Genomic DNA, 12,982 nt, shown 5'->3' with positions numbered 1-12,982 from the left:
ACTCACCCCACACACCTCACACCCACTACCACCTATACCCCCAGGCGGCAGGCAGGTCACCCTGTGGCTGTGACAGGAGCCCGACACCCAGACAGAATGTCCACCATGTCGAACCTGCCAGGGCTGCGTGCTCTCCACTAGGGACCAGCCAAAAACAGGGACAGAAGCATGGCATACACTTTCACCTGCATACCCCCCCCACACACACACTTAGACACACTCAAACACAAATACCACCTCAACATATGCACAGAAATCAAAAGACTTTCAAATAGTCACGTTACAGTGTCACGTTTAAACACACGGACAAACACTTCTGATTTCTACATTACTTGTAGAAATGCACTTTTCAACAGCTCAGTTATTTTTTGTCCTCATGTGTCCACGTGTCATGTGTTGGCATACTTATCCTGCACAGGCCTGCACTGCGGCCCTGCACACAAGGCCTGCATGTAACCACAACACGGACACTAATGCAGGAACAAGCAGGACATGAATTACCCAGAAACCCGACACGGGATTCCTTCATGTTACTGTAGTCCTGCTGCAGACAGGGCAGGTGCACTGCAACAATGAGGTCTTTTACATGTACTCGTAGGAGGTGTGTGTGTGTGTGTGTGTGTGTGTGTGTGTGTGTGTGTGTGTGTGTGTGTGTGTGAGGGAAAAAGAGAGATTGAAAATGAGAAAGAGAGGTGGTGGAGATACAGAAACACAGAGGGAGAAAGAGAGAGACACGGTAATCAGGCTTTCAAAAATGTGCTTCATTAAAACTTTGTATCAAAACACAACATATTTGTGATCCTCATCACCACATATCTTTGAATTATAATTACAACATATGAATTCATGTTGATCAGATCTACTAGGTAGTGTCCCTCTCTGAACCAGTCATGTTTTGGTACATGCTAATGACCTTCTGATCTCACCACAATGGACATCTTAACGGGATGCTGCTTTTGTTCAAAGAACGACTTGTTTAGAGTTGACACCTGTTCATTTGTTCCCACTGACCATTATTTTTCAGCACTTCTTCAGTTTGACCGCATCATTATATGACCACAAGTACAACATAAACACTCATTGATTATCTTTCACCTCTGGCAGATTCTGCAAAGCTCTCTGTCACTCTTCCTTATCCCTTTCCATCCCTCACTCCTTCCCTCAACCCGTCCCTCCCGCTTTGTTTAGATGGGCTGTGTGAATGGTCAGTGGGAGGAGTCAGGGGTGAAAGGTTAAAAAGATAGACCCATGTTTGTCCATGTCTTTCCCAGCCTTGGTCGGTCTGACCCCGGCCCCGTGTCTGCAGCAGCACCCAGAGACGAAGGAGGCCAGTGTCCTTGGCATCGCCTGACCTCCATGTGTGCATGTGTGTCAGTGTGCACGCCACTGTGTGTTTGTGAGAGACACAGCCTTAACTCACAGCACCAGACTAATTCATACAGAAAACATCAAGGACTAGAGAGAGAAAAAACAAAACCACAGAACCTGATTCCAGCGGCTTTGTGTTTCCAGTGGACTATGGATACTGTTCTCTGGTGAAGGGACTGGTCTGGTCTGTCTGAGAGGTCGACCCTGGTTGTAAAACCTGAGGTGGATATTTCCTTTTCAAAACCCTTTGAAGAAGAACAAAGGCTCAGACCCGTCCCAGAGATTATTCTGTTAAGCTGTGGTCAGCCTTGCCCACCCAGGCTGGCTGTAGACTGCAGCCTTCACTTCAGCGGCAGCGTGCATCCCTTCCTGGCCTGCAGACAGAGAAGCCCCGCTGCACCACCACTGTCTGGGGCTTAGATTACCTTCAGACTTCTAGTGTTTTCAGTATCATTTATCAAAAAAGCAATGTCCCTTTGATGGGTAGGGGTTTACAGAGTAAAGAGACAGAGATTAGAAATCCAAGGCCAAATAAAAAGTCTTAGACTATGGTGAAATACTGAACGGGGTTTTATGGCAAGGATCCTGACATGGAGAAAGAGAAAGCGAGGAAAGTCAAAGGGAGGAAAGACTGAGAGAGCGAATGCTGGGTGGGAAGATGAGAACGTGCCCATCTTTGCTACTTGTGTGGAGATGTACCCAGCTGGCAAAGCAGATGATAAAATGTCTGTGACAGTTTTATTGTGATCCTAGTGCATCCTTAGTCTAAGCATCATTCGGCTCAGCTCGCAGGCCCATGCAGCTGTTATTTAGATGGGAATTAACGACGGCCGCGCCACCAATGGGACTTGATATGACTGGTTGTGGACAGGTTAAGATGAACGTAAATAATTTAGTTCAATGACCACATGATTTAAAAAATGCAGGGATAAAAACCACCTGACTGTGAAATCCCAATGTGTCACATACAAATTCTAAGTCAGCCTGTCGCCCCTCGGCTATTATCTGTACAGCACTACAGGATGGTGGTGGAAGCATCACGATTAAAAGGGATCTTGTAATCAGACTGTGTGTGTGTTTGCACACGAGCGCAATAGACAGACAGAATGGCTGGTGGCTAGCCTAGAGTCAATGAGTCTGGAATAAAGTGCAACCTCATCAGGCTCAGAATATCCACTGGTGGCAGTACGTTAGGGGTTCCTCTCTCCACCTCACTAGCCACACACACTGCATGTGTCAATCTCCTCACCCTCCGGCATCTCCTGCCCTCCATGACCTCGCCCCGGGGACAAACAAATAGGTCCTACAGCAAAATATAATGTTACACTCCCCACTCTAGCGGACAGAATATGAAAACTAAAACTGCATTTGTCATACCAGGAGATGAATCAATCAGAAACCGAAGCTCGCAGAGAAGAGGGAGGGTTGTAAAGGACCAATGGTGGGCCAATGTTGAGAGCTGGTGAAAGGAATAACGTGTGCACCCGACACAGAGTTGAGATCAATAAAGTTGGATGAGAGACAAAATTAGAATTATATGGGTGTCAGGGTTTAAAAGACCAAGAATGAAGGAGGGGTGAAAGGAATGTGTGGGTGTTTTGGAGGGGACATAGTTGGGTGATATTGGTCAATTTTACGATGAAGACTAAGTGAAGAGCAGATGAGAAAAGTTAGTTCCAGTGACGGAGACAACAGCAGCGTAGCTGAGATGATATGGAGAGGAGAGGCGGTGTGAATATGCATGTCACAGGGGTATTTGTTGCTGCAGGATGGAAGGGCCTGGGGGCCTGGATGTTTTCTTGTGGCAGATTGCGAGTGTCAGTTACGATCTGATGTCTCTATACCTAGCCGAGAATCTGCCAGGACGATCAACCAGAAGAATGTGGAGCATGGACCCAGCTTGTCAGTGCCGTGTCTATTTGCTGGGTGGAGGGGTGGGTGGGGGTTCCAGGACCAGAGGTCCTAAGGCTAGATTGGTGGGGCCACACGACACATATACAGCAAACAGGCTATTTATATCAGGCAGGCAGGCCAGTGGAAAAGGGGAGGTGCGCAACTGATACGAGAATGAATCAGATTTTCCTCCTCCCCTTGTTTACTCTATAAATTATAACTTGAAGCAATATTTCTTTCACACACCAACCGCATACTTGCCATATATGCATATGTGACTATGTTTGTTATTTTAAAGTGTAACAGGTGTGTAAGTGCATTCTTGGTTACATGATTGTTTGTATGCTTGTGTGTGTGCGTGTGAGTGTGTGTGCGTGTATGTGTGTGAGTCAGCCCAAGTGAAACTTGGCTTCCCCCTTCCACTCTCTCAGTAATGCAGACAGTCAGTCTAAAGATGGCCATGTGGCCTGTGCCAGGGTCAGCTTCCCCATCCAACCTTTTTAACACCTCGTAGACCCCTGCCAGTATCATGCCAGCAGTCACCTTCAGGAGTCCAGAAGGCTGCAGCTACCACGCAAGCAATGCATATCATCTATGGCAGCTAAAGAATCTCCGTGATAATTGAGATTCCCTCCACTTCTGCAGCAGAAGTGTAGTCGTTCCTATACCCATAGTATGATGCAGACATCAGACTTAATGTTATTAATGACAAACAGCAGCTTGGTAAGAGGACGTTTGTGTGCAGGCTTATCATTGGTGATTCCTAGGCAACATATTGTGCATCCAGATGACCAGTATGTTCTGTATCTCTCTGAACACAAACAGCTTCATCATTTCCTGTCCTCTCACTCACCACAGCTCCTATGTCAGTCAAAATGCAGGGCACAAAGGAATTATTATAAACAAAAATACACGCATTCCGCTTCCAGTGTGGGAAGATGGTGGCATGAATTCATGTTTGCAGCCACCTCACCCAGTATCAGTGTGGGAAGATGGCAGCGCAAATTCATGTTTGCGGTGGCCTCACCCAGTACAGTCCATACAGTGTCTTTGTCCACATCTGCATCTAAATTTGTCTTTGTGTAATGGCTGGGAGAGCTGGCGCTGGATCGGCTGGGAGAGCTTGATCTGCTGCGTCCTGTGGGCCCAGGGACCACAGCCCTGCCTGGAGCTGTGCCCAAAGAGGTAAGACCGAGGGCGGTCTGACAGGATGCGGAAGTTGGGCAGGCTAAGCTAACTGCTAGCCCATGCAGACCGGCCATTCCAATAACACTGAGGGAGGTCTGGCGGCAGCCTCGCCTAGCCTGGACTGTGTTTTTAGTGTTGTTGTGTGGAGTGCGGGGAGGTGGGTTGAAGGTATCTGGCTGGGAGAGCTGGCGTTGGATCTGCTGAGGGAGCTTGGTCTGTTGCATCCTGTGGGCCCAAGGACCACAGCCCTGACTGGAGTTGCACCCGAGGAGGAAACACCGAAGATGGTCTGACATGATCTGGAAGCGGGGCAGACTAAGCTAACTGCTAGCCCATGCAGACTGGCAGTTCCGACAGTCATCCTGGCTGGCGTTTGTTCTCCTGGACAGTTTTTTTTCTAAGTTAAGATATAAGTGTTAGTTTGAATATATGTGTTCCTGTAGTTCTTGTAGTTTTTGGATATGTGTTTTTGTCTTTGTGTTGCACTGCTGTGGGCTGGGGAAAATTATGTTTCGTTACATTTCATGTGTGCAAATGCATGAAATGAAATGACAGTGTTTCTGATTCTGATTGTGCATCCCAAATACACCCCTCTGTGGAACCGTGTGTGTGTGTGTGTGTGTGTGTGTGTGTGTGTGTTGCTGGGATTCTCCACTGTCGTGTGTATTGTCGGTAGCTGCAGGTTGTGCAGAGGGTCTTTCCTGCCGCAGTACAGCCAGGGACCTGGCCAGAGGTCTTGTTAGCACAGAAAGCAGTGACCAGGAACAATGTTTGTGCAGGTGGAGCCCCTGCTGTCAGAGCACACATAAATCTGCCAGGGGAGGTGGGTCCATGTTTAACCTCTTCCCTGGCTCTGACAGGACACTGCTGGGAGAGCAGCAGAGGGGCACCGACACAACTGACCCCAGAGACGATGACATGTCTGAGCTTCAGTTTCAGCCAGAAACACACCAGGAACCTGCAAACTGCCGGAAAAACTGCACCACTATTCAACTTTACTCTCGTTCCTTTTTTTCCTCCTTTCTCCCAGTCTCAATCTTTATAGACTTGTAAAGAACGTCCTATGAGTGTGCAGTATAATTCCTCTTTTGGGGTTTTCTTAATATCTATATAAAAAGAGCAAAGACATAAAGGATCTTAGAGACCACACCTGGTTTGTTAGGCAGCAGTTACTTTTCTTATAATCTGCCTAATGTAATTACAAGGGTACACACTCAGACTGCATATTAAAACCTACTGACACACTTCCTGCTTCCAAAAATGGTTAACCAAACACAACACGTCTACTAATGATTGTGGTAAAGGGCCTTTTATTGGAGCAGTGAGAATTGCTGGGGATAGTGTTAAGTGGCTCATTGGTGGATGTTTAACATGTTACTGTCAGAGTTTACCTTACCGAGGAGAGAAGTCTGCAGAGTGTTTCAAATGTTCAGATGTTCAGACACGGCTGGGCCCGAGGGGAGGCCTGCAGTGAAAACCTGCTTGCTCTCACAAGTCTGTGTGCGTGTGTGTGTGTGTGTGTGTAGCCATCCCATGTACATACAGCTGGTAACAGGTTTTTGGATTGCAGCTCAGGGATGTACGCTCGGTAAACATGGATCTGCTCAGAGCATCACCTCGCTTCTCTTCTCCTCTACCCTCCCATCTTTTCTCCCTCTCTCTCGCCTCTCACCCCTCTCTCTCTCTTAATGGCCTTTTTTTGCACAGCACAGTACAAACAGATGGCTCCACATCTGGAAAGGCTCTTCTCAGAACCTGAAATGAATTGCAACCATGCTATTTAACTTATTATTATTATTATTATTGTTAATAATAATAATAATAACCTGCTCACTCTCACAAGTGTGTGTGTGTGTGTGTGTGTGTGTGTGTGTGTGTGTGTGTGTGTGTGTGTGAGAGAGAGAGTTGTGCTGGCAAATTAATATACCAACAAACGACAGTAAGATGTTTCATTTCGAAGCCATTTCAAAGAGTATGTGCCTTGACGATGGAGGTGAAGGCTGTATCATTTGAACGTCATATCCGGGTTCTAGTTTGAGGGATGAACAATAGGGCCCAGTCCAGCCAGTGTTATATCTTGTAGTTAGTCTGCCGCCCACTGGTGGGCAGTAAAAGGGAAAAGTAAGAAAATGACATGTAAAAAATGAAGAATAGAGGACGGCTGATGTGTACGGTTACTGAGCAGTTGTGTTGTTTCTGCTTAGCGACGAGGTAAAAGCAACACTAAGAAATAATTTACCATATCGTGAACTACGTGAACGACGCGAAGGCAACAGGACATCACGCGTGAGTAGGCGGTACCGTAGCCAGAGAGAGCGAAACCAAATGAAGCGTCGGCAACACAACGATACTGATGATGTTGGTCTGTGGAAAAGGATCAAACGCATTCAGCATTTGATCCAACTTTGGAGAGTTGGAGTAGATACGTGGACATACTGGAGTTTTATTTCGAGGTAAATGACGTAACGGAAGACAAGACAAAACGGGCCATTCTTCTTTCTGCGCGCGGCAGCGCACTGTACGGGCTAGTAGTGGATCTGATTGCGCCGCTGAAACCAACTGAAGTCACGTTTGCGCAGTAGCGGACCGTGCACTTCAGACCTAGGCTTTCGATGAGACGTCACCTCCTCATAATTACCCAAAGACAGCCCTCATATCGCCATGCTACAATGTTTTAGTCGCAAAAGTGGTAATCATCAAGTTATTTGACACTTTTCACTTTCACAACGGCGACATGGTGTGGCGACATGGTGTAACGTACAGCCTTACTGGAAGTAATCCCGCCGGGCATAGTATTGTAGCGAATTCGTGGGGTAGTCTGGGGGACCGTCACCACATCCGAGACGCGAACCTGTGTCTCCCGCTCCGCAAACGACAACGTTAACCAGTCGACTAAAGGGTCCGACCCGTTAGTCAAGGACCAACGTGTCTACTTATCCATGTATGTTACAGTATGTCTGTGAATGTTCTCATTCATCCAGGTCATGGTTATGCAAAGGAGTTGAATCAAGTGCAACTGGACTTGGTATACAGTACAGTATGCTATCAAGAAACTCAACAAACACGTCCCAGCCGGGCCGCTGGGCATAAAAACAATCAAACATTAAGCAAATCAACTAACTGTACAAAAAATACATCTGACTCACCAGTGTTGTCTATTTGAAGACTAAATCCATTCTCCTTTCTTTCTGGATGAAACGGTCGGTCACACGGTCATAGAGCACTCCTTTTGGCTTTTAAATCCATCAGAATGTTCTTTTCAGTGGCGATAGAGGCCAATGCTGTGAGTCGTGTCTGTCCCGTTGCATTCCTGGAATACGTTTTTATTCTTTTAAGTGCTGAAAATGTCCTTTCACAGCTAAACAAGTGAAATGCCGTAGATACGTCTTCCCCGGCTGGGTCAGAGCCGCTAACTGTGGGGTTGGTCTGCCCATCTCCACAATCCTTTGCTTTTCCCCAAACGATCGTCTTGAAAGTGGTGTGACTAATAAATCTGCCACCACATCATTCACGAATTCTCTTGAGACATTATTCTCATTCACGGCTAACTAAATCAAAAACACAAACGCTAGCTAACATTAGCTACCGCGATGCGCTGCAGAACGCAACCACAACAGTTTCAACCACAGACCTAGGCGCTGCTGCTGATTGGCTGAACAATCGCTCACGTCGCTGTATGGCGTGTTGTGGGACTACTTTATTGTTCGCATTAATACAGTGGCCTATAAATGCTACGTTGCCGCTAGAGGGCATTCAGTGTAGTGACAGCGCATCTGATTGTAGTATCCCCATGTACCAGTCGTTCTCTATTAAACCAGTAAACTTATATCTTGCCTCCTCGTGATACTGCAACCTACTATACATATGGGAGAGTATATACGCCCATCCGCTACACATCAAAATCTGATTGGCTGAGTAATCTATCAATTATTAACGCCCAACTTATTTAGATAGCGGAGACCTTCACTCGAGATGCCGAAGGCGCTAGTAGGAGGAGTCTTCTCACACGGTTACAACAGAGGGAAAAAGCTGATTGGATGTTTTTGTTTTAGTTTTTTTGGCCGAGAGACTGCAAGCAGGGCCTCCCGAATTCGTATGTATAGTCGAAATCGAAATGTAATGCGATATTAACAGATAGATTTGAAGGTTGTATTATATTTATGAACGTGCTTTCCTTTTTCTGTGGAAGGCCCTGATCTGACGGTTCGCCGCTACGTTTGCGGTCCTAGTTAAACGTGTAGGTGAGCATTTCGAAAATAGGGTACGAGGGTCCTCGCCATTCCCGTAGGTCAAGGAAACCCCCCGAAAAACTTGAGTTGTAGTTAGAGTGGCCAGAACTTGTTGGGGCACAATAATCCCTGTCTGAGTCCACCAGAGCTGGGGCAGTCTACCCCCCACTCTGAGTTAGCTTCTTTTATATTGTTCTCTCAGTGAATATGATGTTATTTGGTTAGACACATATTTACTCATCTGTGAGTGTTCGTAGGAGTTCATTTCAAAGTAATGGTTATGCTCAACAAGGGGTGGAGCGATGTTATATCTTGTAGTTAGTCTGCCGCCCACTGGGGGGGGGGGGCAGTAGAAGGGAAAAGTAAGAAAATGACATGTAAAAAAAGAAAGAAGAATAGAGGATGGCTGATGTGGACGGTTACTGAGCGAGTCGTGTAATTTCTGCTTATGTGTATAAATAAGAGAGTTAGGCTCAAGCTCATTAAAAGGTCGGTGATATAACGAGGTGAAGCCTACCCATGTTTAAAAGTCATCTGTAAATGTTGGAAAACTTGATAGCCAGGGTTTGAGGGTTCTAACGAGATCATGATGATCTTGCTTGAGTGTTTTGTTGGAGGTGGACAGAGTTTCCTGGGGGGGCCCACTGGTGAAACGATTATGGGTAATACTTCCGGTGTTCGGCGGAAGCAGTGTCACAGACCGGCAGCAGATTTGGCTGAAGCTGTGTTGGCTATTGCTGTTCGTGTTAAAAAAAAAAAAAGACGATAAAAGTTGCTAAACTACAGAGCTCGGGGACAACATGTGCTGTTACAGACGAAACTTAATGAGTGGCTTAAACGGGAGTGCTTCGATCCTAAGCCTAAAACTAAATCAGACTGTTCCTGTCAGCGATGGTGCACTTTCCATCGCCTCCCACAAGACGACGAGGCAAAAAGAAATTGGCCAAAGAACTTAAATTTAAAAAGGCCCCCCTCAAACTCTTTTAAGATTGCTCGTTTCACTTTGTTGATAAGAAGCCAGCGCTGGATAAGCCTTACCCAACACTTTTTCTGGGTTACGGGAGGCCACCTGAGAAGAAGAGACGCCGACTCATCAGGACTCATCATGTCACAACAGGTAAGTTAATGTGACGTCGACTAGTTTGCTAACTTTGTTTACAGAGCGTTTTTTCAGTTTTCAGAATCTGACTATCCCTGACTATTCTTAACTTAAGCATTGTTTTTAAAAATAGTATGAGTACATGAAAAACCTGTCTGTCTGCCATGGTGACAGGCAGGTGACCTGAAATGTTTACTTGCCACGGACATTTAACGTTACCTTTTATTTGGCAGGTGCTAATTTCATTCCGTTTTAACCAACAGATACAGAATATCTGTTTTGAAAATATTAAACCTAGGCTATGCATCCTGATGTCTTTGTGCAAGTTAGATTCTGATTAGCCAACCCTAGTCCCCCTTACAACACCACTTGGTTTAGAGTGCTTATTCGCAGTAGAGAATAGTCTGACAACAGCTACAAGTAAGGCTCAGTGTTTAAAATTGTTTATTTAAAGTAGCCCTAATTTGTTATTATTATTTGCCTTTTCAGACCCTTCACAAATAATTTCATGAACTAATCATTAATTCATATTATCCAAACATTGTACTTTAAATTTGTGTACATTTAATTTCTGTCAATCTTTGTCTACTTTTTCATCTTCTTGAATTGGTAACTACTGAAGCTATACAGCTCATGTTTTTTTTTTGTGTTTTGTGTTTATCAACCTGTCTGTCTGTAACTCAGTGTTGTATTGTATTGTTTATGTTTGTTCCAGGACAGGTCTCTCTTGAAAATGAGACCCCGTTGTCTCAACAGGAATACCTGTATAAATAAAGGTTAAATACAAAATGTAAAAAAAATTGTTGTGACCAAAATATGTACTTTATGTATTACCTGCAGATGAGTCTGGTAAGATGGAGGTTTCTGAGGAGCCATGTCCTATTTCTAAGACTTTCATGATGCCCAAACACAGTGGGCAAACCCAGCAATGGAAGACCACAGTTACTCCAAAGGAGCAACCATCACATGTGGCTTGACAACACCACCAACCCCTGAGAGGTTGCTGTCTGTTGCAGATGTTATAGTGAAAGATGATGCAGACTGCCTGCTCTACACAGGGACTCCACTACTAGAGTTCAACACTCTTGTGTCTTGCTTACAAGGTTTTGCCCACACATCATCATCAATGCCAGTTGTAGACCAAATCCTGTTGACACTGATGAAACTTAGACAAAACTTTGTCATAGCTGATTTAGCAAGACACTTCAAAAGGTCGTGTGGCCAGGTCAGTAAAACACTGAGATTCTGGATAGATGTGATTGCTGAGCACACCAAGGATCTCATTCCATGGCTGCCGCATGAAATGATAAAGGCCACCTTGCCACAGGTTTTTAAGGACAATTTTCCAAACACAACTTGTGTAAATTGACTGCACAGAAGGTGTTTTGCAGAAAGCTAATAATTTGGACTCAAGAACTGAATCTTAGAGTCACTACTATGCCAATAATACTGTCAAGTACCTTGTAGCAACTGCTCCATCTGGAATTCTTATGTCCATTTCAGAGGCTTACAGTGGCAAATGTAGTGATAGGTTCATTACAAAGAGCTCAGGGTTTCTTGACCATTTGCGTGCTGGAGATGAAGTGATGGGGAACCGTGGCTTCATGATTTGGGACTTGCTAGAGGAACGGAATGTACACTTAATCATGCCTGCATTTACACGCAAGAAATGCCAGCTGACAAATGAGCAGCTCACTCGCACACGACGCATTGCAAAGGTTTGCATTCACATTGAATGAGCAATAAGGCATCTTAAGGTGTACAAGATCCTCTCATAAACTCTGCCTATTAATTTGGTCCCTAAAATGGACAAGATACTATAAATCAGTACAGCTCTTGTTAATCTGAGAGGAGAGCTTATTTCTAGGAACTAGACCTAATGACAACACAGTCAACATGACTAACAACCAGGGGTGTAATGTAACTAAGCACTGTTACTGAAGTACAAATCTGAGGTACTTGTAATTTACTTGAGTATTTCTGTTGTGCAACTTTGTACTTCTACTCCACCATCTATTACGGACGGCAGAGGTATTCTTATTTCACCCTTTTTGAGCTCCGTGCGGTTGTGTTCCCACATCATTAGCTAATTTGACTGGCTAGATCTTCATGAATGAATGAGGCGCCATAAAAATGGCTCTAAGAAAGACGGTTAGCATACCGTTACCATGGAAAAGGCTGGTTCCGGTTCAGTGACAGGACATGCCGAAAGTTGCATCCATAATTCACGCAAGGTATCATGGGGGCTAGGAATAAGGTGGATAGGAATCGAGAACAATCAGGAACCATTTATTTTAATTTCTTTCATGTACTTACATACACAAAAGAAACAAAATTCCATTTCCCCCAGCCCAGAGCAGTGCGACACAAAACACAAATTTCAAATTACCCAAAAACACCACCAAAAACACACAAAAACAGAAAGAACAAAGCAAGAAAAAGAAAAACAGATAACAACACAGTCCGCTCAGTGCAACACAATCCAAAAATTATACTGTCCAGAGAATGAACGCCAGCCAGGATGACTGTCAGAACTTCTGGTCTGCATGAGCTAGCAGTTAGCCTAGCCATTCCTGCTTCCGCATCATGTCAGACCGCCCTTGGTGTTTCCTCCTCGGGCGTAGCTCCAGTCAGAGCTGTGGTCCTTGGGCCCACCAGACGCAGCAGACCAGGCTCCCCAGCCAATCCAACACTGTCTCTCCCAGCCAGACACGTTCGACACACCTCCCCACACTCCACACGACGACACTAAAACGCAGTCAACACTAGGCGAGGCCACCACCAGACCACCCTCGGTGTTATTGGAACTGCCGGTCTGCATGGGCTAGCAGTTAGCTTAGCCTGCCCCACTTCTGCGTCCTGTCAGAGCTCCCTCGGTGTTACATCTTCAGGCACAGCTCCAGGTAGGGCCGTGGTCCCTGGGCCCACAGGATAGCAGACCAAGCTCTCCCAGCTGATCCAGCGCCAGCTCTCCCAGTCATCAAATGTAGACAAAACAAAATTAGACGCGGACATGGACAAAGACACTGCATTGACAGTACTGGGTGAGGCCGCCGCAAAAGTAAGTTCGCCCTGCCATCTTCCCACACCGGTACTGGGTGAGGCCTCTGCAAATGTGAATTCGCGCCGCCATCGCCCCACACCGGAAGGAGAAACAATATAGTCGGTGATCCTCTCAGCTGGCCAGATGATGTGTTGTGGTCTA

The 12,982-nt window shown here is 45.7% G+C and overlaps 1 pseudogene; it reads left to right on the top strand.

Moving 5' to 3' along the window:
• The first annotated feature begins 10,705 nt into the window (after window positions 1–10,705).
• LOC130118538 (uncharacterized) lies at window positions 10,706–11,651 on the top strand (annotated as a pseudogene).
• Window positions 11,652–12,982: the final 1,331 nt, after the last annotated feature.

The sequence above is a fragment of the Lampris incognitus genome, chromosome 9 (assembly GCF_029633865.1).
Source record: "Lampris incognitus isolate fLamInc1 chromosome 9, fLamInc1.hap2, whole genome shotgun sequence".
Lineage (NCBI taxonomy): Eukaryota > Metazoa > Chordata > Actinopteri > Lampriformes > Lampridae > Lampris > Lampris incognitus.
The sequence above is the reverse complement of the archived record's forward strand: the minus strand, read 5'-3'. Positions and strand labels throughout refer to the sequence as shown.